We start from the raw sequence: 24,571 nt of genomic DNA, 5'->3' as shown, positions 1-24,571 counted from the left end.
AATTATATGGTTGTAATTAGGTTTTTCCTTTAACATGTTTTATGCTTCAGTATTTCTTATGCCTGCAGAAAAAAAATCTGATAATGGCTTTATATAAAGCTGTCCTTGGGTGGAATTGGGTTTTGTCTCAGAAAATTGCCTTCTACTAAAAAGTATATACTCTTTGTTTAAAATGTAAAAGTTAAAATAAAATGAAAATGATATTTTAACCTGTTTATACAGCAAATTCTGAAGGTTTTCTCACATTACTCAAAAACAAGCACTAATCATATTTTTGTAAATCATTAAATATATATAAATATATCACTGTTATGACTAATCTACTTAGGACTAATCATTTAAAATATATAGTAGATAATACACATTGTTTCAAGATTTTCTTCACACATTAGAAACTATGATGTTTCAAAAGTTCTTCATTACCTTAAGAATTCTGAGTATCATTATAAAAGCCAATGCTCTTAACTTTTTGGGGGGTGGGGTGGGAGAGGAGGTAATTAGGTTTGTTTGTTTATTTATTTTAGAGGAGGTACTGGGGATAGAACCCAGGACCTCATTCATGCTAAACATGCACTCTACCACTTGAGCTATACCCTTCCCCCTAGAAGCTAATGTTCCATATAATGGTTCCATTAAAAGGAGTATTTTCATACTGACAGGCATATGCAAAACAGATAAACAAGACTATACTGTATAGCACAAGGAAATATAAGTAAGATCTTGTGGTAGCTCACAGCGAAAAAAAAAATGTGACAATGAATATATGTATGCTCATGTATAACTGAAAAACTGTGCTCTACAGTGGAATTTGACATAACATTGTAAAATGACTATCACTCAATAAAAAAAAAGTAAAAAAAAAAAAAAGGAGTATTTTCAAAAATCTCATCTCTCAGTGTCCATATAGATCAAAAGCCATACCTCAGCTATGTTCCAGTCTTTCTACAAAGTTATCTAGTAAAGGAGACTTCAGGGCTTCCATTGGGAAGGGAGCCTGGGCCCTTCCCGCCATGCTAGAGATGTATGTGGCTGTGTGCGGTACCATACATTTAAAAGCAAAAATTCTTGTTAGTCTTCGGTGGAAACAAAAGCACTTCTGCATGTGATTTCTATCATGCACCTGACGAAAGGAAAGCTCTACTTCTTTTCTCTAAGTAAATCTAACTTCTATGTTTTTACCTTCAAATACTTCACAAAATTCCTTATGTATCACTCTTCTTTCTTGCACTCTCCCCATGTGATTCCTCCTGTATTGTATCATCAGACCTCGAACAGAACACATTTTACGTTGCTACAGAATTTCTAAAAGCTATAGTCTTATTGGCTAAATCCTAAGATTACCATCTCATTAGCCACTACTGCTCAATTACTATATCGCATTGCAAGTTAGGGCCTAAGTAAAAATGCTTAAGATGTATTTAAGTCAGAAAGAAAAGAAAAGAAAGAGAGAAAAGTGCACTTAAGAAAGGTAAGACATTCTAGGTTCGGGTTCCTCATGTCGTGAAGCAGCTCCCTCCATCCTTTACATTCATGGTGAATATGCCAATGTTCACTCTTCAGCAAAACTCCGTTTTAGTGTTTTATGCTTCAAAACAACAGTTGAGAAGTGTTTCAAACATGCTTCTGTCCATAATGAGAGCTTTAATTTGTATGCTCTAAGTACTTTTGCTTTAATTAAGGTAAAAAATTAGTAACAGAAACCTTGACTAAATGGAGTTGGGAGACCAGAGGGGTGAACGCATACTCTGCAACAACAGCAGAGCCCAAAAGGAAGAAGAAAGACTCCTCCTTCCTGGCAGGGACTCAGACAATGAAAAGTCATGGACTCTTCAGTTACTAACGCCCTTCCAACTCCCTTTTCCTCTCTGTGAAAGCTGCTTCATCTCTTGTCCTGGTGGAACTTGCACATGGCTCGCCATGCTTGCAGATGCCAAACTGCAATTTTCTGCGGATCCCAAATAAACCCATCTTTGCTAGGAAATATCTGGCTGACTATTTGTTTCAGGTCAACACTATACAGTGTATTATTTATTTATGTTCTGTCATGTACATCCTATACTTTTGCAATGATAAGACTCATATGTCCAATCATTTTAAAATCATTTTCAAGTGTTTTAAGTAACATTTGCATTGTCATTTTCATGAGATATATTTGATAACAATAAGATAACAAATATTTTAGAATGTGTTAATTAAATCACTTGTCATCATTGTTTAAAGTGTTAACTTTTATATTTAAATAATGCTTTTAAAATTCATTCCAGAGTAAGTTCACATAGGAATTTATAAATAGAGGCTTATATAGTCTAACTGCTTCTGAACCAGGAAGGTAGTTTTCTCTCTGAAAAGGGGTTCTATTTGTTGTTTATTATGTCTTATTGATCAGTGTGAATGTCTGATGCCTTGAGAAAATAACATGCCTTAGAATGTAAACCTTTTATTAACTACAAATTTAAAACCCTTTTATAGTAATTGCATAATTACTTCATAACGTCTTGCTTTAAAGAAGTGATAAAATGCTGTATTATATTCAGCGCTGCAATCAGATGTAACAATTCACTAATTCTAAGTGTTTTCATTCCTCATATACTTATTCATTAGCACTTTTCCCAAACTCCTTATAGAAATTTTGACACTTTATGATTATTAAGCAATTTCACCTGAGAATGATGAATGTGACAATACATGTATTTGAACACAACTATAATACAAAACCATTTGACAGCCAGATTTGAAATATCTTACTAGATTTCCTTAAGCGTCAACATTGGTCTTGGGACAATTCCTATTTCTTTCAGACTTCCATTGTGCATCTAAGAAGGAATTCAAATGGCTGTTTGGCTGGGTACATACCAAACAGATGCAAAATTTAGAAAAATGTTATATAACTTAAAATGTAGGTGATTCTTAAATCTCTCGCCTGCATTGAGAAAGTAAGGAATTGGATGATACTTGAAGAATACTTCCTTGGAGAGAGCTGTGCTACAAACTTCTCCCACTGACTTTTCAGGAACTTGGGTAAAATCTACCAATCCCAAAACAGGAGAATGACTGTAAGTAACCATTTAGGGGATTAAATATTTGTGCTACAGTTTGGGGGACATTTCAACCTTTCTAATTGAGAAATAAAAAAAAAAATGAGATAAGGATCCTATCAGAAAGGAGTCCAAGAGGGCATGAATATCTCAAGAAAGAAAAACCAGAAGTAACACCTGATGTCGGAGTGCTGATGAAGGTTTAAGCAATGAAACTAAGAAAAGTTTACCACTGCATACAAGGTCCTGCTGTGCAGATATCTCCAGAGATTGGTGGGGTCTTTGAAGAAACCACAGATGTATTGATGAAAAAAATAACAGCTTTAAATACCTACCAGTCCAGGCCAATATCATTTAACTAAGAACCATACTGATTCCCGTACCTTTTCTCTCTCACCATGCCCCAAAGCTAAGCCTTTCAGCAAGCTGGAGGAGGAGGAGTCACACAAGGTTCGAACAGAGGAGAGGAAAAAAGCTAACGCCTCCTTCCTTCCTGCACCACTGGCCTGAAAATGGCTCACACTCACAGGAAAAAGAGGTTTCCACATTAATCCAGAGGGATGACGTAAACTGACACTGTTTTTAAGTTCTAAATTGATTGTGGACATATTTTTACCATCATAAAGTTACCAGAAAACTCTAGAAACCAGGAAGCCTGCCTGAGTTTCTCAGGGGCAGGGAAATAATTGTGCTGACCATGATTAAAATAGGCACTCATAGACAAAAATAAAGTTGTTTTCGTTCATTTCATGCTGTCATCTGTGCTTAAGCTTTGGAAATATTCACAAGGACAAGGCTGCCTTCACAAGGGGGCAGTGTTTTCTCAATACAGGAGCACTGCTATTGCAAACACGCAGCATGAGCCTTATGTCACAGGCGATACCATCTGTCATGGCTTTGACAACCACTGTGGTAGCTCGGCCTGGATTCCAGGTATATTGCACATTTACAAGAACTGTTTCCTCAGAAAAAGGAAGTTATGGTCTCATAAATGAGGAAGACACTTGGTTAGTGATGTACAATTTTTTAAAAGACATGAAAAGGATATGAAATTGGAACAGGCCACAAAACCTACAGTGCTTCTCAGGTGACAGAGAAATTGCTCCAATCGATTTTAACATCCCATTAAGGCCCGCCAGCAAACCGGAGAATGTATTGTCTGCAACAATGAGGCATTCCTCTGGGGATGGAGTCTTGGTGGGATAAATAAAAAGGGGTAATTCCTTCTATTAATTCAGTTCACTCTAGCCATTGATAGGAATATAGAGTCAGATTCCTGAAAATCTCACACATTGGTGGGGGGCGCAGAAGTCTACTATAATTAAATAAAAGATGGAACAGAATATGAATTATCAATTTTATTGTATCATAAAACCTAAAGACAACTAAACTTTCCTCTTCCAGTAATAAATAGGAAACACTGAGCAAATGGATGCAAATTTACATTATGATGTTCAAAACCACTGAGATAAAAGCATAAGCATTGAATTTGGGGGTAGAAGGAAATGGGTTGTGTATGAACTTCTCCAACTTGTCCAGACATCACTGGTTCCTGGCTCACAAATACGGCCCCATAACATAACATGTAGAGATGTACATTAGCATTTTCCAAATAATATTTTTGGTCATGCTAAGTTTGTGAACAAAAAAGCAGTAAAACATGATTAACACTCAGTGAAAAATCTGTCATATGTTCTATTCAATTTGAAAGGATTAGAGAATAATTTATGCTTGATCACAACACGTAGAAGCATGTGTTGTGTGCAGTTTTGGAACAGAATCTTTTTCTCACAGATGTTTCACATAATAAAAGTTTTTGAACATTTAAGTTGCTGCAGTTATTGGAAATGATACAATGGTTCTATAAAGACATGTGCATATATATTTATTGGTAGGAAATTTAAAAGTATTAATAAAATAAAGAGATTGAGGTTTATAATAAAATTATAATGCACTAAATGAGAAAATATTTCAGCATTAGCTTCTTACTTGGGAATCATTTATCTTTTTGTCCTTGTTTTGGACTATGGTGATCATTTTGTATCTCTCAGTGGATTTAGTTTCCACCAGCACATTTCAAAATGTTTTAAAATATATATGTATATTTTAAATATGTGTGTGTGTGTGTGTGTGTGTGTGTGTGTAAAACATTTTTCTTACTTCCTGTAAAATTTCCCGTCTCTCCAGAAGAAGAATGGACAATGCTTCGTGAGTAATACAGTAAGAGGTGAGAAAGAATTCAAGATATTTCCCAGGTTTCCTTTTGGGAAACTGCGTAGGTAGTACTTATTTACAGGAATGGGGAAGACAGCATTAGGCTTATGGGAAAATATTTTGAGTTCAATTTCAATATATTCAAAGTTGAGAAGTTAATGTGTTATCAAATTAGATATGCTGATTTGATTCTCAGGAATGAGAACCTAAAAGGACATGTTGATTTGAGTATCGCTAGTTGTAAATAATCCTTGAAGCTGCAAGAGCAGGTGAGTTCAACTGTGAGAGCTATTTACTGAAAAAAGAAGTTATTGGACTAATATTAAATCTTGAGAGGATATCTGGCAAAAAAGGAAATTTACAGCAAAGAGCAGGGTTAAATATATTAACAGCCTGGTGATTGGTAATGGAAGTAAGGGAATCCCTATGGGGAACCTACCCAATGACAGAAATTCCAGTTGGGAAAATCATTGAAGTGTGAGGAGTGGCCCTATGTCTTGAACACCACAAAGTGAACATTCCATGAAGAAACAAACCAATCAATTTGTTACAACACACCTCACCTCATCTTTACCCTTGAATTCTGTGGTTTGTGACTTTTTACCAGCAACTTTGAATACAAAGCTGCTTAAATTTTCATTTGTGTTCTGGAAAGAAAGTAAACAAACTTTCCTTTTTTTTTTTTTTTTTTTTTCCTTCTACGAGCAGAAAATTCACACATTTTTATGAAGTGGTTGACTACCCAAAACACAGACCATGAGACATTCAATCCAAAATGAAACTGAAAAATTGATTGCTTTGCTCTTTCTCCTTGAGAGCAAAGTCATGGACAAATTCTAGGGCCCAAGTATATAGAAAGTAATGTCAGGAACAGTGGGTTTTTAAAAAAAAAAAAAAAAAAAAAGATAAACGTAGCATTTAAATTGATTCCTAACTGGTTCGGCTGGGTTAGGTTCTTGAATTAGGAGAGGGCTCAAATAAGTGGAATCAGCAATAATGAAGGCTTTTATATTAAAGATTCAATGAAGACTGACTTGTCTGGAAAGTACTGAGTTTCTAATTTAATGTCTCATCATCTCTCTGCCTGGCTTCAGATTTGAACTTAATTGATAAGGCTTGATTCCAGTTAAATGTGAGTTCCTACTGCAAGGGATAGGATGAGGGAGTTCTTTATTTATAGTCAACATTCCGAGAACGTTATCTGGTACACTTTGGAAAAGAAATTTGGTAAGATTGTTGGTTCACACACGCAGAAACAATTTGGGTTAAATGATCTTTGCTATAACCATTTAATCTTCCTCTCTCCCTTCACAGTATAACATTGGTGGCCCACCACTGAAGACAGTATTGAGAAAAAAATATTGGCAAGCTTATGAATGACTAAGGGAATCTATCATACAGAGACCATAAATGGTGTGAATCTACACTGGCCAAGATACCATCTCGGCAAGATTTCTTTGGTGGTATTCCATACGACACAAGTTGTCCTTCCTAACTATTTGGTTCTTTGATTCTCTATAGCAACCCCTTTGAATTCTTTTACTCCCTAAGCTTTCCAGAAGAGAAGTATTCCAATAAGGTCACTGGATGCCACTATAAACCATCTCCATTACTTGAGCCAGCCTATCCTGTTCACATCAACCACATGTACACACACCTGTGTATATAAACATATAAACACACTTGTAAACGTGTAGCATACAGTGTATCTGTTCAATCTAATACTTAAAATAAGCTGTTTTTGTTTTTTAATAGTCTTTGAATGTCCAGTATAACTTCTGGGTATTAACAGAAATAGAAGAAAACAGAGGACTTTTAGAAGTGGGGTTCCCAAAGTTCCACTAGAACGAATCTATCTAGCTATCTATGCATATATACATATATATGCACACACACACACATTGAATATATATTATACAATGAGTATATAATATATAGTGAATGTATATACATATGTGTATATCAAAGTTGTGAAGTTAATGTGCTATTATATATATACATATGTATATATGTTCACTGTATATTTAATATTTTATAGTGTGAATTTAGTATTTTTTACTGTTTATCTCTAAAAGGTATATAAAGATAGTGGTAAATTTATGTAATTTATAAATAATGTACATATATATTTGTTTGCATATTTAACATTTTTAACTACTGGAGTGTTTTATCAAAAACGTCTATAGATCTTAGCTCTAAAGTATGTGAGGAATGAGAAGTGCCTCAAAAACTGTAGTATAGAAGAATTGGGAAAATTCTAATTTAACTAACGGTTAATGTAACACATTATACTTTAAGAAATGAGTGAATTATGTGTGTGTATGTGTGTTTATGAGTGTGTGTGTGTAAGAAAGAGAGAAAGAGAATTAAGTGGACGGTTGAGAGGAGGGTTGTTCAGAAACATACCAGAATATGTTAACATTATTTACAGATAGCAGGAAAAAATAAATTGAAGCAAAAAGACATGCATTTGGCTTTATGTCATGAAAGTACATAAGAATTGTTTAACTTGAAAATTGAATTTCAATATGCAAAATGATTATCATGTATTACGTAAACTGATGGAATGTATTAGCTTTTATTTGACTGCCATCCTCAGACCTCATCATGCACGCTCATTCATCTGTTGCTTGTGGGGCATGGTGTCAATGAATAAAGTATCTTCAAAATCACCTAAAATCAATATCACCATGACTTTACACTTAAAAACATTTTAGTTTCCATTCTCCACATAATTTTAATTTTACATCTACAACTTTTAATAGTACTCCTATTACTAGGGTAATTAAAAACAAAAAGAAAATCCCAATGTTAAAAATTGTTTGGAAAAATAGCCATTCTCTAATTAGCCAAGCAATGATGTTGACACACATAATTAATCCTGCTTATTCCACATTACCATCAAGTCATAAACTTTATTAAACTAAACTTTAAAAAGATTAATTAGAATGAGGGAGACTTACCAATGTACAGCCTTCTCCCACAAGATAAGTAATGGCTGGAGGATGAAAAGTGTCAAACTCCTCAAGATTTCCCTGAAAAAGAAAAAAAAAAAGGAAAATACATTTTGAGTTTACATTTTTTGGCTGTTATATGATGCCAAATCTAAGCCACTTGATGAGATGAGAAAGGAGAAGAACAATAATTGACACTTGATAGATTAATGAAATTGACTAGTACCATGAAATAATACCATAAAAAGGGTGTTCACATTATTTCCTTTATGTAAAATGTATTATCACCCCTTTAAAGAATATATTAAAGAAAAGCCATTTAAAGAACAAATATAATCCTTAAATTTTTCCCTAATATAAAATTCATACTATAAGAAATTAATTCATTGATTAATCACAAATACATTTTCTTTTTTTAAATGACATTTAATTAATTAAAACAACATATTTTATGTATAAGATCTTTACATCTGTTTTTGTCCTTCTTTGTTGCATAAGCAAAGGAACCACTCACAATTTTTTAGTGTTATACTACGCCTTATTCAGATATGTCTTCTTGTAGATTCAGGAAGCATTGTCTATCAATTTATGCTTATTATCTATAGAACACTTGTCCTACATCCAAGTACTGCTGTCAACAACTTTCAAATAAACAGCACAGTACTGCTCAAAGAAAAATCATAGATAAATAAATATTTCAGTTTAAATTGTACATTTAGCAGCAGAAAACTGAATTGGGTGACAAAGATCAGGTGGTCCCACCAACTGTTCAAAGACTGGTGGGGCATTTCCTCTTGAGCTCCAAAGAGAAATCACAAATGGCAAAACTTCTACCATTTACTAAATACAAAGAAGTGAGTGAGCATTGAGGGTTCATCATGATTCCCCACATCTGATCCAAATGTCCCCTCCTACACACAACCCCACTATTCATAAAGGTTTTTCTCTTCCTAAAACATTCCCTCGCTGCCAGTTTAAACTCTGAACTCAACTAATGTAGGAAGCCATAATCTGTATTGCATTCTTAGGCTCGTTCTAATATTAGCACACACTCCATCACGTATTTTTCATATATTTGCCTTCTTGCCTCAACTAAATTTTTAGATTGTTGGAACAGCAATCATGTTTGATGGTTGTGTGTATTCAGAAATTCAGAATTCAGTAGAATTCTGACTACTTAGCAGGGAAAACATTATAATCATACAAATATACGTACATTTGTGTATAGATAAAGATAGATAAAGATTACTTTAGTTAATTGGAGAGTCTTAGTACTACTATTTATTTTTAAAATGATCAATGTCAAAATCTCCACTGGCTGACCAAGAAACGACTTTTAGTTTTGAAAGGTAGGAACTGCTATTCTGTCTAATTTGGTAAACAGTTCTTGCCCAGGACTAAGAGAATACTATATCAAAACTAATTTCTTCTATAAGCCTTTAATGAATAATGTTAAAATTTTACAAAGTATTTCTATAACCTTCTGCTGAACTTACAAAGAAATTAAGTTCAGCAGAACCTAAGCAAAATAACATGTATTGAGAAGTTACTACTTGCCAGAGATACCTTTTATATATTATGGTGTTTGTTTGTTTTACATGATTAAATGCAAACTAGTGAGGCAGGCTATTGATGTCTCTTCTTTTCAGATGAGAAAACCAAAGCAAAGAGATTGTGAGTTACTTCCCCAAAACCTCCTAGTCAGTCAATGGTAGAGCCAGGATATAAATGCAGGCAGTCTGACTCAGAGCCTCTTATTCTGAGTACAATAATAGGCTACCTGTGTCTACAAGTCACATATGCTAGATAAAGGGGAAGGGAACGCCAGAAGAAAGGAATGAGAAAGATATTTCACATATTGTCAAAATGTGGAACTGACATTTTTTTCAAAGCCAGTTGCAATTCCCAAAGGATTCTACTCTTCACCGCTCTTCCCCAGTATTCCTCAGGCAGTCTTAGAACCAATGTTTTCATGTAAATAAGCAAAAAAGTTATAAAACCATTATCTAGATATATTGGGATTATATCAGGAAGTTTAAAAAGAAAAATAAAATTTATTACTAGTTATTTACCTGGGCATTCAACATCATGAAACATCTTTCATGTTACTTTAAATTGTGGAATCTAATTTAGGTAAGATTTAAAACAGCTTTTTGAGGGGTGAGGGTGTAGCTCAGTGGTAGAGTGCTACAACTAGCATTAGCATGCAGGAGGTCCTAGGTTAAATCCCCAGTCCTTCTGTTAAAATAAGTAAATAAAGCTAATTATACCCCCCCAAATTTAAAAAAAAACAAAAACAATAAAAAATAAAATAGCTTTTAAATTTGAACTTTACCTCTCTATCCTTGAACATCTTAAGCCTTTTATATTATTAACAAACACAGCATCTACAAAAACTGAGTATAATTTTGAGCTTTTAGTGATACGAATTTCGCATTTTCTAAAACCAACCATTTTCCCTAAACGATCATGTTTCAGACACTAAAGCAATATTTAAAGATGGTGGTGTTCAAAACATGCAAGAGAATACTGCCACCCTTTCTTTCTAGAAGCTGATTCACAAGTTATTATAAGCCTTATTAAAAAAGTATTTTTTTGCGATTTAGAGTATACACTTAACTTTGAGATTAGATATGGTCAATAGCATTCTTCCCTTTTAAAATTTAGGAAGAATGAGTCTCAAGCACATTGAATCACTGCCCGGTTTTACTCAACTTGTTCTTAAAAGAGCTTGGGATTTTCTTCTGCTCTTTGAAGCTGGGTTTCCTGTTATTTCTTTTTGTTTTATTTATTCTGTGTTGTATTGTTACCATTTTCTGGCCCTTCATATTTTGCTTTTAGCTTTCACAGAAAAAGTGAATAATAGACTCTCATACACTAGAAGCACACACAAACAAGAACAAATATTTTTTTTTAATGCTATTCACGTTTAAACTCATTAATTACGTAAGATCTGCCATTATAAATTAGAAGCTCAACTCTATTCTTCACACACACTAATTATTATTTTTTTAATTCCACAAACATCAATGTTACAAATTAAATCTTACCCTATGGTAACTGATTTTAATTCTTAGAACACTAAAACTGACTATAAATACATAACAAGCATCAGCAGTTAAGGAGACACATAATACTGGGGAAAAGGGAAAAATTTTTTAAATATGCCTTCTGCTCTTATCATGAAACAAATTACATAAAATAGGATATTTCTGAGGGTTGTAAAGATAAACAATTATGGAGAATAAGTGAAAATATAAAAATAGTAGGTACACTTATTTGGAAAGTTCTTTACCTTCTTGTAATAAAGGATTTCTATGAACAAATATTAAACATGCATTTTCTAATAAAAGACATGTATAAATACATATAATTAAAAGATATATACATATAAAATATAATGCTTACATTAAAATATCATAAAATATAATCATGCAAGCAATTAGTCTTAATCCACAGGTAAAGTTAAAATTAATTCTGTCTCATTGAAATTCTGTTTTTCTTACAATAACTTTCTTCTCCTATTACTCCTATTATTCAATCTCTACTCCTTCCTCTAAATCATAAATATAGGTCCCTGCTTTTGATTCTTCCCCCAGTCTATTTCCCCCTTCGCTCTTCTTACTTCCCCATCCAGGTTGACCCCAGGTCAATCCCTTCATATTCCCTCTAACCAAAACCTTATCACCTCTGCCTTCTGCAGTCTCACTACCCTGCTAATGTCTGGACCAAGCTGGACCTCCATTCCAAATCTTATGTCATCAGCTCTGACAACTTGAGTTCCTTCTTAATGAAATTCCTAATCAATGACTTCTTTATTAATAATAATGTTTTCCTTGTCCAAAATATTGGGCTGGAAAAAAGATTGGTGAATAAATAGCAGCAAAACAGCATGATTCTGATGATTAACTGGAAAGCGTTGTCCAAGAACTAGAAAGCCTATATCATCCGTCTGTGTTTAAAAGATGGGAGGATACACGTGCCTATTTAAATCATGGGATGCGATAGTCTTTGTCAATGATCTTGGCAGATTCCTGCTGGCTTGTAGGTCGAAAATAAGGTTTCCTCTTAGATATCTGTAACTGGCAGCTGGCAGCACACCCACTGCTACTCACATTGCCGTCTTTCAAGTAAATCCAGTACTGGATATGGAAAAAAACATAATAATTGACTAATGCTCTTGATAAGAACCAGAGCAAGTTACAATGGACAATGTGCATATATTAGTGGCATCTCTGCTTTTTAGGGCCTAGGTGCATCCCTTTCTCTGTGACATCTGGGACACACAAATGGTAGCTTGTTAACAGCTAGATGGTGACCAAAGCGTTACCTACCATGCTTAACTCACTGATGTTTCTGACACATTGGTCTGGCTAAACATTCTAAAGCCCATTTGCCTACCAAACACCAATTTCATCACCATTTAAGTATCACATCAGATGACATCCCACCATAAAATGAGTCACCATTTAGGTATCAAATAGCAGCAGAAGACACTTACAGATGTTTAAGAAATTTGACCAGGATTCTATAAACTGCACAAACATCTTCTGAAAGAGGAAACTGATACATTCACTTTACACTTAGTGAACGGTTTAATCAAGACAAGTTTCCAATAGGAACAGACTAATGTTTGAGAGGGCAACTATCTTCATCTTGTTGGAAAGCATGTCACTTATCTTACAGACAAGAAGATATTGTTTGGTTAAACTGCAATTGTAGTAGCTAGAAAATTATTCCTCTGAAGGGAACTTGAAAGACAGCTCAAATATCTCATTTTAAATGAAAAAGGAAAATAAAGCAAACAAACGTAAGTCTTCTAAGCTTTGCATCCTATATAGCCATTATTTTTTTCCATTTGTCTCTTCTCAATCACGCCCTCTCAAAAAGAGTAGTTTATCTTCACCAACTCAACTTTCAAACCCCGTTTACAGGTTATAAACTTTCTTAGAGATTTGGGCACCAACACTGCTATACCTGGAGTTGCCAAAGACCTGCATATTGACAATCCCAATACAGACTTCAGTTATGTTGTTACCTGCCTTATGTTGACTACTGTTACCATCTTACAACTTCTCTCCTAAATTCCATGGCACTGCTTCCCTCTAGTTTTCTTCCTATCACTCTGGTTATTCCTTCTTTATTAATTGTTCATGTGTATCTCATGATATTTTTTCTCAGCACTTCATCTTTGACACTTTGCCCTTCTCAATACATACCATCTCTTGTGATAGCTTCATACAAAGTCATGGTCACAAACATAATCTACTACTGATAAATCCCACATGTATAGCTCCCAAACCTGAATATCAAACTTATTATTGGACATTTACACCTGGATGTGCCAGGGACATTCCCAATTCAACTTACAAAAATGTTCAATCACCTTTCTTCTATTAATCTGCTCCTGCAATCTCTAGCTCTGTGAACAATAATAGATAACATGTATTCCACATTTACTCTGAACTTGACATTTGCAGTATCTTATTTAAGTACTCTACAACCTGGTAAGGGAGATATTAATATTGTCACCATTTTGAAGAAACTGAAGCACAAAGAGGTCAACTTAGCCACTAATAAATACTGAAGCTGTGATCTGAACAGATTGCCTACAAACTGAACCACTACACATTGAAAGATATTTGCCCACTTGCACAAGTCAGACTCACTAGAATCAACTGAGATTTCACTTTTAATCACCTCATGGAGCTGTAATCACTCAGTTTCTAGATTATGGGTACAAAATATTTACTGTATCAATTTTCTTCTCTTTGTTTCTATGGCTCTAAGTGAGTTTAGATCTTCACATCTCACCTGGATTTTCTGAATAATTACAACTCTTTACACCAGCCCCTATACTGATAATAAACTTTAATCTCTAGTCTTGATTCCAAATATTTTATTCTGCTGTTGTTTAAGATCAGTCTTTTAGGTATTTAGATAAGTGGGGGCACTGGACAGATAGGTGGAGGACAGGGAGGATGGTCAGGAAGATGGCATGATGCCCACCTCCAGCAGAAAGGGGCTTTACTACTCCCTCTAAATGAGTGCCAGCAAGAAACGGGTTAGAACCTGACAGCCACAACTGCGAGTTAGTGAGAAGGACCTAACTGGACATGACCCAGTATTCGCTGCAATGTAATTAGCATTGCGGTTTAGACCCACCCCACCCATGGTTTCTTTCTGTGTGCATCAGGGGTAAGGACATGAACAAAAGGGACAAACATGACTAAGCACTCCAGGGGCAAGAGCCGTCAATCAATCCAAGAGCACCTCTAAGCGAGGGTGTAAGAGAAGGGACAGGCAAAGACCAGTGCTTTCCCTCCCTTGGAGCAGCCTGCCTTCCGTTCTTGGAGGTGTACTTTCCTCTTGCTACACATCTTATCTCCCCGCCTGAAATCTTATCTTTCGGGTATGACAAGAACTGAGGTCTTTTCCCTTCCCCTGTTGGGGTAGCAAGCCTATGCACCTGGGGAAAAGGTGTATGACAATGAAAAAAAGGTGTCCTAAATACCACCTTCATTTACAACTGGCTATATAAAGAAGGCATATGCATAGATCTGATGAGCACAGAACTCTTCCCGTCTTCCATAGCCCAGTTTCCTAAGGAAAGGATAGAATTCCAAACCATCAAAAATATGATTGAATTGCCAAAAAAAGTGAAAATCTATAAAAATTATGAAATAAAAGTCACCCTTCTACTCATACTTTGACAACTTAAAGCTCTCACTTGTATATATAAAATAAATGCAAAGACCATGATTTTTCTCTCAATAAAGTCCAAGGCATGCATATTGTCTGTGTCCCTGTAGGCAGCTATGTTCATGATATGCCAAAATGAAGTTATAAGAAGAGGCTATGTGAGTTTTGTCTGCCAGAATTTAAAGTTTATAAGTTTCTAGCATCTGTATATGTTTATATAGAAATGAAAAAGGAGTTGCATTAAAAATTGTGAAGAGTTACACAAGTAAGCCAGATTACTATGTGAATTCAAGAACATTTTATTTCATTTTCCACTTGAAAGAAGTTTTCCTCACATAAAGAAAACATAAACTAAAAATCTTGGGTTAAATTTTTTCTGTGTCCTAAGGAAAGTCAGTAAGCTTCTGCGTCTCTCTTTTCTCATCTGGGGAAAAGAACACAGGGGATGAGGGTTAGTGCATGAATTGTATGGTCATTTTCTCTCTCGTCTTCCAATTTAGGTGGAGACTTCAAATTAGATACAATTGCTTTGGTATCATCATGTGAAGGGATAGAAAAGACAAAATCGGAACAATCAACAAACAATATTAAGCTCATCTGGAGAACAAAGAATGTAAGATATTTGTGATTTAAAGTCTGAGCTTCACAATTTGAATTATTTTAATTTCTAAGGAAAATAAACCAGAAACGTTCATTCCTAAATTGCCTTGGATTAAAGTGTACTCAATCAGAATCACAAAGGCATACATATTGTTTTCAGTAACAAATGGCTTTGTTTAAAAGTGAGGATATAATTGGAATAGAAAAAGTAAATGGCAGCAACCACCTCAGTGTTTGGTAGAACTCTACTTGGGAAAATATGCTTAGACTAGAGGAAGAGGTGAGATGAGCACACATTTTTGGTTCAAAGGATCGATAAAAATGAATGCACTGATGGAAGGCTCCTGACCAGAGAACTCAAAAGGATTTCCATTTGGTTTCAAGTCTGATGCTGTTGAATTAAGAACACTCACACAGTTTTTGTGCAAGCAGGTTGTAGCTTTGAATAAATAGCCATCCAGCACTTTCAACAATTGGTCAAAACACTTTAGATACATCTCACAGGGAGACCCAGGAGCAGATGTGCTTCTGCCCAAACAACGAACTGAGAATTCCAATTACACAGGCAGCCAAATCACTACAACCTAATTGCCACTATCCTGAATGTGGGATGCAATCACTGCTTATTCACCCTTGTTTTTCCCAAATAAGCATTAGCGATCCTCTCAATTTAGCAGACTGCCCAGGGCTGTCGGGAGAACCAGCAGCAAACTCCTTAGCAACCAGAGTCTACAAATTGATTTCTGCAGGCTTGTTTATGGGGCTCAGGTAGTTAACTTTCTGAATCAGTAGATGGCTTAAACATTTTCTTCCCTAGAAAGGAAAGATTCTTCGAAAGATGAGATTTAAAAAAAAAAAAATCAGATCAAAAATGGGAGGGATAATTTAGCCAAAAGGTATTAAATGCAAAATTAAATTGAGCCCTGATCAATCTCACTGTTAAAAGCATTTAAACAAACTGAAATGTATTCTTCTCTCTCAGTTTCACACAAAGTGCAATAAGTCCTATTTTAAAATTAGATAATCTGCTTAAAAGCTATTACTGTAAAACTCCAGCTTCTCGCTAACTAAATTTACTGTAATGTGGGTGAGATTGGTTTTCTTTCACAATTTCTATTTGTTGTTTGCAAGAGAGTGATACATTTAAAAATGTTTTTCATTTTCTTAAAGTAAATGCATTTCAGTGTTTCTGAAAAATAAGAATGTAAAAATATACAGCATTTCCATAAAAAGCACATGCTTTCTCTAGAAGAAAAATATATTTTAACAACTCACAAAAACACATTATGCCACTAGTGAAAGAAAATAACTTTTAAAAGAAACAATTACAAATGATATTTTTTCATGCCCACACACACAAAAATTGTGGATCGAAAAATACATAGTTGTATCTTGAGACAGTCTGAAATTATGGAAAAGACTGAGACTATGTCATTGAAGAGTTTCCAGTTTTAATTTTAAATGTGCTAGAAATAAAATAAGTAGAAATGTGAAATTCAGTGGAATTGAATTCTGAGAATGTCAAACTTAAAAAGAATCAGATTTCTAGATCTTAACTATAGAAAATAGTTTTCTCAGTAGATCAGTAAATTGCTTTTTAGAAACCTAAAATAAAATAGGCCTATGAAATAAGCATACTATATTTTGGATCAACTATTTCAAGCCCATTATTTAATGCCATCTAAACTGAGGGGTGGGGAAGAAGCAAAGCCATTCCCAATTGCCTCCTTATATTTGAGCCTCTACAAGACTCACTAAAAAATTTAATATGAGCAATAAACCTAGCCTAAAAAATCTCAGCAGTCTGCGTATAACGGACATGAAAGTGTCACTAATTGGTTTACTCTTATCAAACATTATAACCTTTTTTTTTTTGGTATGATTAAATACATGAAATGATTACACATTTTAAGAAATTTTATCAGCTAGGAAAAAGAAAAGTTATTTCTTAAAAGCTAATGTAACTTAAACAAAACATAAAGTTTAGATCCAAGCTGTAACTCATTAGCAGTTGTCTTCCCTGTGAATCCTAAATATAATGTATGATCTCATTCGCTCATGGCGAAATAGCATCCTTCTTAGAAGCACATTTTCAGTGACACCATTTCTGGACTGTCATTCCAGCTCAGGTAAAGCAGCAACCGCAGTACTGCACAATCATCCTCAGAAGTATTGCTACTGAGAAGCCAGAACGACAATGAATAATGGTAAGAAATAGGGCGCTGCCCCGTGGGTAAGCAGCAGCAGAGGTGTAGCAAAATACTTAAACTTATGACTGCGTTTTCCCAGAAATTTAAACACCTGCAAATTAGGCCCTGTAGGCATGTAAAAGAAAAGAGCGAATTTAACCCCCTTTTCACCCGTTCAGTGGCCACAAGGGTCATTCTCTATGTGTGATTTAAAGTTTATTCCATTTCTGGTCCTACTACTGTGCATTCTGAGGAATCAGCATAAAAAGGCACAGGGAGATAGAAGACACAGAGATTAATCCTGAAAGGAGAATCATCTATTATATACAACGTATTAAAACACCATAGAATGCCAATAGTTAAAAGTAGCCCAATAGAGCTGTAGAAAAGAAAGCTATTTATCTAGCCCATTTCCTGAGTATGCAGAATGCCGCTCTTCCTGCTCCGGGATAGAATTCTACCCTCAGCACTTTTAACTACTGCCTGATGCTGGCATTCTTAGTAAGATACAGTTACCCTTAGGAAAAATAATGAGAGGGCTATTAGCAAGACTACTACTAACACATTAGCATCTGTGAAGTAACTGACAGAGATGGTGTTGTTTGTGGAAGGTAACATACAGAGAACTGAGGACCAGTAGAGAGCAACCCAGATGAGGGAGAATCCCAGAACAGGAAAGTTGAGGGTTGCCTGGGTATGTTCATTTGGCCCCCAACCCTGAAGTCCGTTGTTTCTCTCCCTACCCAACTTCATTCCACCAAATCTAAATGATAGTTACCACCTGGCACTTTAAAAAAAAACTTGAGAATTTTTTTTTTATTGTAAGCAGAAAGCTTAAGATTTCCAAGAATTCACTGCTTTACCTAATATTACTGTATTTCTGAAAAAAAATTTTCAATCCTTATAATGTGAACAGTTGAAGAGTTTAAGAGCCTAGAAAGAAAGATCACCGAGTTTAAACTGAGAATTCTTAAATTCTAATCTCACTTTTGGCACACACCTAAAGTGGGCATTATCGGATATTTCTGGGTTTCAGTCAGTTTCTCATCTATACACAAGAGGGCAGGAGAGAGAGCATCTGGAAGATATCACAGAGCTCTAATTTATTATGTTGGCTCCACATCCAGGGAAAATGCTTTCAGATCGAAAAATGCAATCAGACTTGGTTGATACTTAACGATCTTTCCACACAAAAAGAGATTAAAGTGTGATGTTAATATCATTGTTGTATGAACACAAACAAAATAGTCACAAATGTAGACTGAGAATCTGGCTATTGGACTAATCAAATAATTTGCTCTCAGTCTGCGTTTCTCAGAGTTCACAAAGGTTATGTCATTTGGCCAGCTCCCTGTTAGGTTATTAATATTATACTCAATGTATAGATTAGGAAATTGAAGCTCAGGGAGACCGACACATTTTCTCAAGTATGTAGAGCTGGTAAGTAACAGAGCTGGGACTAACACAAACCTTTCAGAAGTTAAAGGGCACACTTTGTGCCTTCATGGAAAGAGGCACAATTTTTACTGATCACAGGCTTATCATCCACTATGCTGGTTATCTGAGGCCATTCAACATCTACCTTCCTTTTGCTGCCAGTCTATGAGTCATTTCAGTAACAGTCAATTAATTATTATGCTCCCAAAATCTCCTGCATGTCACAGTGTGATAGCTCCTCTCTGTATCCATCATTCCAGATGGTGGATACAATCAAGGTAGGAAGGTCTGATTATGCGTTTTGGGAAAGAAAATTTACTCAAGATTTAGAGATCAAAATAAGGTCTCTGAAGTGATTTGCTCATACTTTTCTTCTATTCACATTATCAGGAGACAGTTCAGAAAACATCTGTAACCCTTTTTATTTTTTTTAGCCTAAGTAGCATCCTTTTACTCCCTAACAGACAAATTTGTTAAAAATTTGTTGTATAAAAAAGTATAATTTGGAAAATTTTTATTAACTAAAAAAACCTAAAATGGAGGGGAGAGAAATTATGTTTAAATATTACAAGAGCTTCAAATAAATCAAGAGTCTGGAAACAAGAGGGTTGGCATCTGTAAAAAATAACTACAGTTTTATCAATCTGTCATTCTAAAAAAATAGCATTGCTTACAGATGACTAGTTGTATTGTAAGCTTAAAAAAAATGCAGATCACAGAAGTCTTAGTAACTAGATATTCTTTAAATACCCTATCTGTAATAGCATTTATGTATGTATTTTTTTACCTATCATTTTCAGAACAATTTCTAGGCAATCTGGAGTGAATGCAAAATATAATGAATAAAATAGGTCTGACAAGTTACTATTAAGCTCCATAAACTATATTGTATTATGATAATTAGTATTTAAATATATGTAATTTGTTTAATAGTGTTTCATAATATATAGACTACTGCCTCAGATGACATGTCCCAGAATAAGACAAGCATATGCTGTAAAGACATGGCCACTAGTCTGCGCTGTTGTATAAGAAATATTAATTTTCATCACTTTCTAAAAAGAGCTAGTTCCATATATTGTGTGTTAAGAATCAAAACTATCAGATCTCAGGTTTAATATTTGCAATTTTTTTAATAATATATTATATGGCAAGTCAATACTGGGGAGAATATTAAAATAATATAAAGCTGTCAATGGTTCCTCTTCTAAATTTAAGAAAATGGCACTTTTAGTACTAATGAGATATTGATAGTTTATGAAATATGAAGTATGTTAAGCTACAAAATACTACCTTCCTTTAATTTGATGCATTATACAAAAATGTTCTAGCAGCTGCATGTAGCTAATGACCAAGTAATTTGCCTGTCCATATTACTAACAAACTGTCATAAATAGCTTCTCTAGATGGCCTCATTAGTGATTTTAGATAAATATAGTAAAGCACACACATTAGTGATAATTTTTATATTATATTCTGTTTTATGTAATTGTTTTATCAGTTATCCATAAACATTTTTAGGTTTGCTAGTTAAATCACAATTATGTTCTTGGATTGTTAACCCTTTTATCTACAAGTTTCTGATACTTCACAGACGAACTTGAGGGACTATTAATTACAGCCTCAACACTCAAAATTGTTTCAGGATTTGGAAAACTTGGCTTTTTAAACTAAAAGCAATATTGTGAACTCGTCACCTTTACAAAATGCTGCTTCATGTGCCCTATTTTTTCCTTGTTTTTAATTACATGATAGGCTGAAAATCAGAATAAGAAATGTGAAAGTGTAACAGAAATTGTCTTAGAGTGCTTTTATGTTTCTCAGAAAACAAAGTCTATCTAAACATAGATATTATTTACTTGCAACTTCGCAGTGTATTTCAGGGAAAAATATATTCAATCGAACATGCACCATTTATCTGAAAAGATATGATGCATGATTACACTCAGAAAACCATATTCCACACTCAGTTACTGAAGATGAACAAGTATATGCTGTTATTCTGGATACTTCTATAGTGAAAACAAGATAATTGAACCAAACATTCACCACATATAAAAACGGAACTACCATAAAAACCGTGCTGTCTTGAAACACCACTACACTTATCATATAAAAATCTGTTTTGCACGCTCAATGAAAAACAACTAAAGACATCCACACTAGAATATTTTATAGATAATAAGCAGATCAAATATACATGAAAATGGATCACTCAATTTTAAAAGCCATGGATATTTTGTTGCCATGGATATTTTACTACTTAAACATCTTTTGATTTGTTGTTTGACAAAGAATATTTAATCCTTAGGAAGAATAATGTCATGGTGGCTCACTGATAGTTTGAATACTGAATAATCTGAATAACATGTGTAAGTTAAATGTATTATGTTGTGAACATAAAGTCACAAAGTCTAAAGGCGATAAACACGACGGACTGACACTCATATATGAATCCCTGCTCCAAACTTTCAACAAGTATGTGACCCTGGGCTTGTGTCCTAAACTCTCAGTAACTGTTTCCTCACTCATAAAATGAGGATAATACTAGAACTTTGTAAGGTTCTTATGAAAAAAAAATGTATATATGAGAGATCATGCCTGTAAAGGCTTCAGCATACCTAGTATTTACTATATATGCACTGATGGTTGCATATGTACTACTATTATTAATTTTACATTATTTTGTAGTGATTAAATTCTTCAGAGCAAATCAGGTTCCATAAATGCAGCAAAAGAAAATATCCTTCTTATGTTTGCAATTCTGCATCTCTGGACTTCTTTTTCAACACTGCCCACGTAATTTTTTTTCCCACTATTACAGCTCCCACATTTACACCCCTGCCAAAATCTTGTTTTGACTCCATAAGTATGAAAACATTGGAATTTTATTTTTCATTTGACTCCATAAGTATGAAAACATTGGAATTTCATTTTTTTTTTATTTCTTCATTGGAATTTCATTTTCATTTTTCACTACTGTGCATGAGTAGAATAACAGTGAAAAACTGGGTTTTATTCCTATATTGTCAACTTGTGTATTTGGACGTAAGTACTTAATCAATCAGTGGTTGACTACAGGCAATTTATTTAACTTTACTCAGATATAGTTACTTCATCTCTTAAAGATTACTATCCAATTTTTCAAAGTTGTTGCAAGCATTGTTTACTGGGGTAATACAGGTAAAACTCCTAGCACAGAAATATTAGCTCCTTCTAACTGCCCACCTCATGCTATTAATTTTTTATGTCTTCCTAGCAGGATTGCCAAGAAATCCTCATTCAGATAGTTCCCATTTCAACCAGGTGGACTTGTAGTTTCCCAACACAAGCAGTTGCTGCCTCTAGGTTGTATGCCAGTTCTGCTCTTAAACCCAGCTGTCTATTTCTTGCTGAAAGAAATAGGGAAACATAAAATGTTTCCTAGGTGAGACAGATGTTTGCCACATTTCCACTGCCATGTTTTCTAACAACTCCTGTCTACTACTTTCTTGACCTCCTGCTTAGTTGTACTGCATTCCTTAACCTCAGCCCTCATCTGTTTGTGCTCCCTGTCCTGACTTGCTGCCCTTGGCTTCTTAAATTATTACAATCTGTGTCATCTTCAGGTGCTCAAGGTTCTCTAGTCTTCAGTACCTGTGGTCTGCTTACTGATTTTTTTTTTAGTGTAGTCTATATCCATGGCCTGATGGTAGCCTGTGACTTTTGTGTACACTCTGGTTTCAGGTTTCTTATATAATCTTTGAACTGTGCTTCTGGCCTCACTCATCATGCCATTTTGATTTTTTTCCAGCTGTTTTCTTGTCTTTGCATCCACTGCTTTATTATGGATTTCAGTTTCACTCCATGTCTTGAACCCTGATTCACCATTGAAGGAGTCTCATATTTTATACTTCTAATTTCATTAAGACTTATTTCCTATAACCACTCTGGAAACTACTGGGAGAAAAAATTATGGAAAGGTGGGATCTAGGACTATTAACACTTATAAAAGCAAGTAAAGGAGTTTCTTATCACCTTTGATTCTTATCTTTAACCTTCATAGCTCAATCACTCCTTGGCACCCAGGAAACAAATAGCAACAGTCAATCCCCACTCCTTCCGCCCAGAATCTTATTTTCAGGTGTTTCCTTCATTTAAATGATAACAACTTATAACTTAAATGGTAGGCCTCCAAAATATATCTGAGTATGAAAAGAAAGCAGAAAGAACAAAAAGGTGGCCTCAGGAATGATTATGGATTATTAGGATGCTTTGAATTATACTAGGACTGGAAGCCACCTGAGGTCTGACACTAGGTTAGTTTAGGAGCAGGAAAGAGCAGCAGCCCTTGAACAGGACATCGAAGAGGCTGGAGAAGAAGGTTCAAATGTAAAAACTGTAAGTGGCAAAAATGAAATGAGAAAATCGAAGCCTTAGAGGAAAAAGCAGTGATGGCAATTGCAAGCTGTCTCAGGTTCTGGTACCACTTCCACGTGGCCTTTGAGGAAGACAGACACACAGGGTGTGGGAGCTAGAAGGCATTTTTGCAAAATCTACTGCAGCCTCCTCAGTTTTTCAGGACTTCTAACATACATCATTTCCTTCCTGTTTCTGTGGGTCCATACTTAGAAACTTTGGCCCTGCATGTTCAATGCTTTCAGAAATAGAAGCTGCCTTAGAACATGATGAACTGGATTAAAAGCAGCTTCCCTGGCAAAAAAAAAATCTATGTGTATGTAGAACACACTTTGCCATCTGTTCCTTTTTCCACTTTAAGTCAGGTTCTCTTTTTATACCAAGTGACGCAATGCTGCCAAGCTTTTGGGTCAGTGTTAATAGCGTTATGAGGGGGATCTTTTGAAGGGAAAGTCAAGTTACTATATAGTATGTGAGGGCTTCTCAGAGTTTTCTATCAGTAACTTTGTACTGATATATACGGATGCCAAATACTATTAATAGGGTAGAACAGCATACATTAAATAGGTAGGTTTTATTTAAAATATTTTTACATAGTGTTTCATTGCTAATTATTAGAGGAATGCAAATCAAAACTACAATGAGTATCACCTCATATCAGTCAGAAAGCCCATCATCACAAAGCCTACAAATAAATGCTGGAGAGGGTGTGGAGAAAAGGGAACCCTCCTACAGTATTAGTGGGAATACAAACTGGCACAGCCACTAAGGAGAACAGTATGGAGGTTCCATAAAAAAAATTAAAAACAGAGTGCCCATATGATCCAACAATCCCATTCTGGGCATATATCCAGAGAAAACTTTAATTTGAAAAGATACATGCACCTCAGTGTTCATAGCAGCACTATTTACAACAGCCAAGACAAAGAAAGCAACCTAAATGTCCACTGACAGATGACAGGATAAACCAGATGTGTTTTTCATACACACACACACACACACATATATGTATATGTGTATACATATATGTGTGTGTATGTGT

General features: G+C 34.8%; 1 protein-coding gene across 1 annotated transcript in view; it reads right to left on the bottom strand.

The window, feature by feature from the left end:
• The window catches only part of PTPRD (protein tyrosine phosphatase receptor type D), a 1,876,190-nt gene that overhangs the window by 1,392,412 nt on the left and 459,207 nt on the right, over positions 1 to 24,571 (bottom strand). Inside the window, exon 3 of the mRNA XM_064490208.1 lies at positions 8,213 to 8,284. The gene's annotated coding sequence lies outside the window, so the exon portion shown is untranslated. The remainder of the gene's footprint in view (positions 1 to 8,212; positions 8,285 to 24,571) is intronic.

This window comes from Camelus dromedarius, chromosome 10 (assembly GCF_036321535.1).
Source record: "Camelus dromedarius isolate mCamDro1 chromosome 10, mCamDro1.pat, whole genome shotgun sequence".
NCBI classification, from domain to species: Eukaryota; Metazoa; Chordata; class Mammalia; order Artiodactyla; family Camelidae; genus Camelus; species Camelus dromedarius.
The sequence above is the reverse complement of the archived record's forward strand: the minus strand, read 5'-3'. Positions and strand labels throughout refer to the sequence as shown.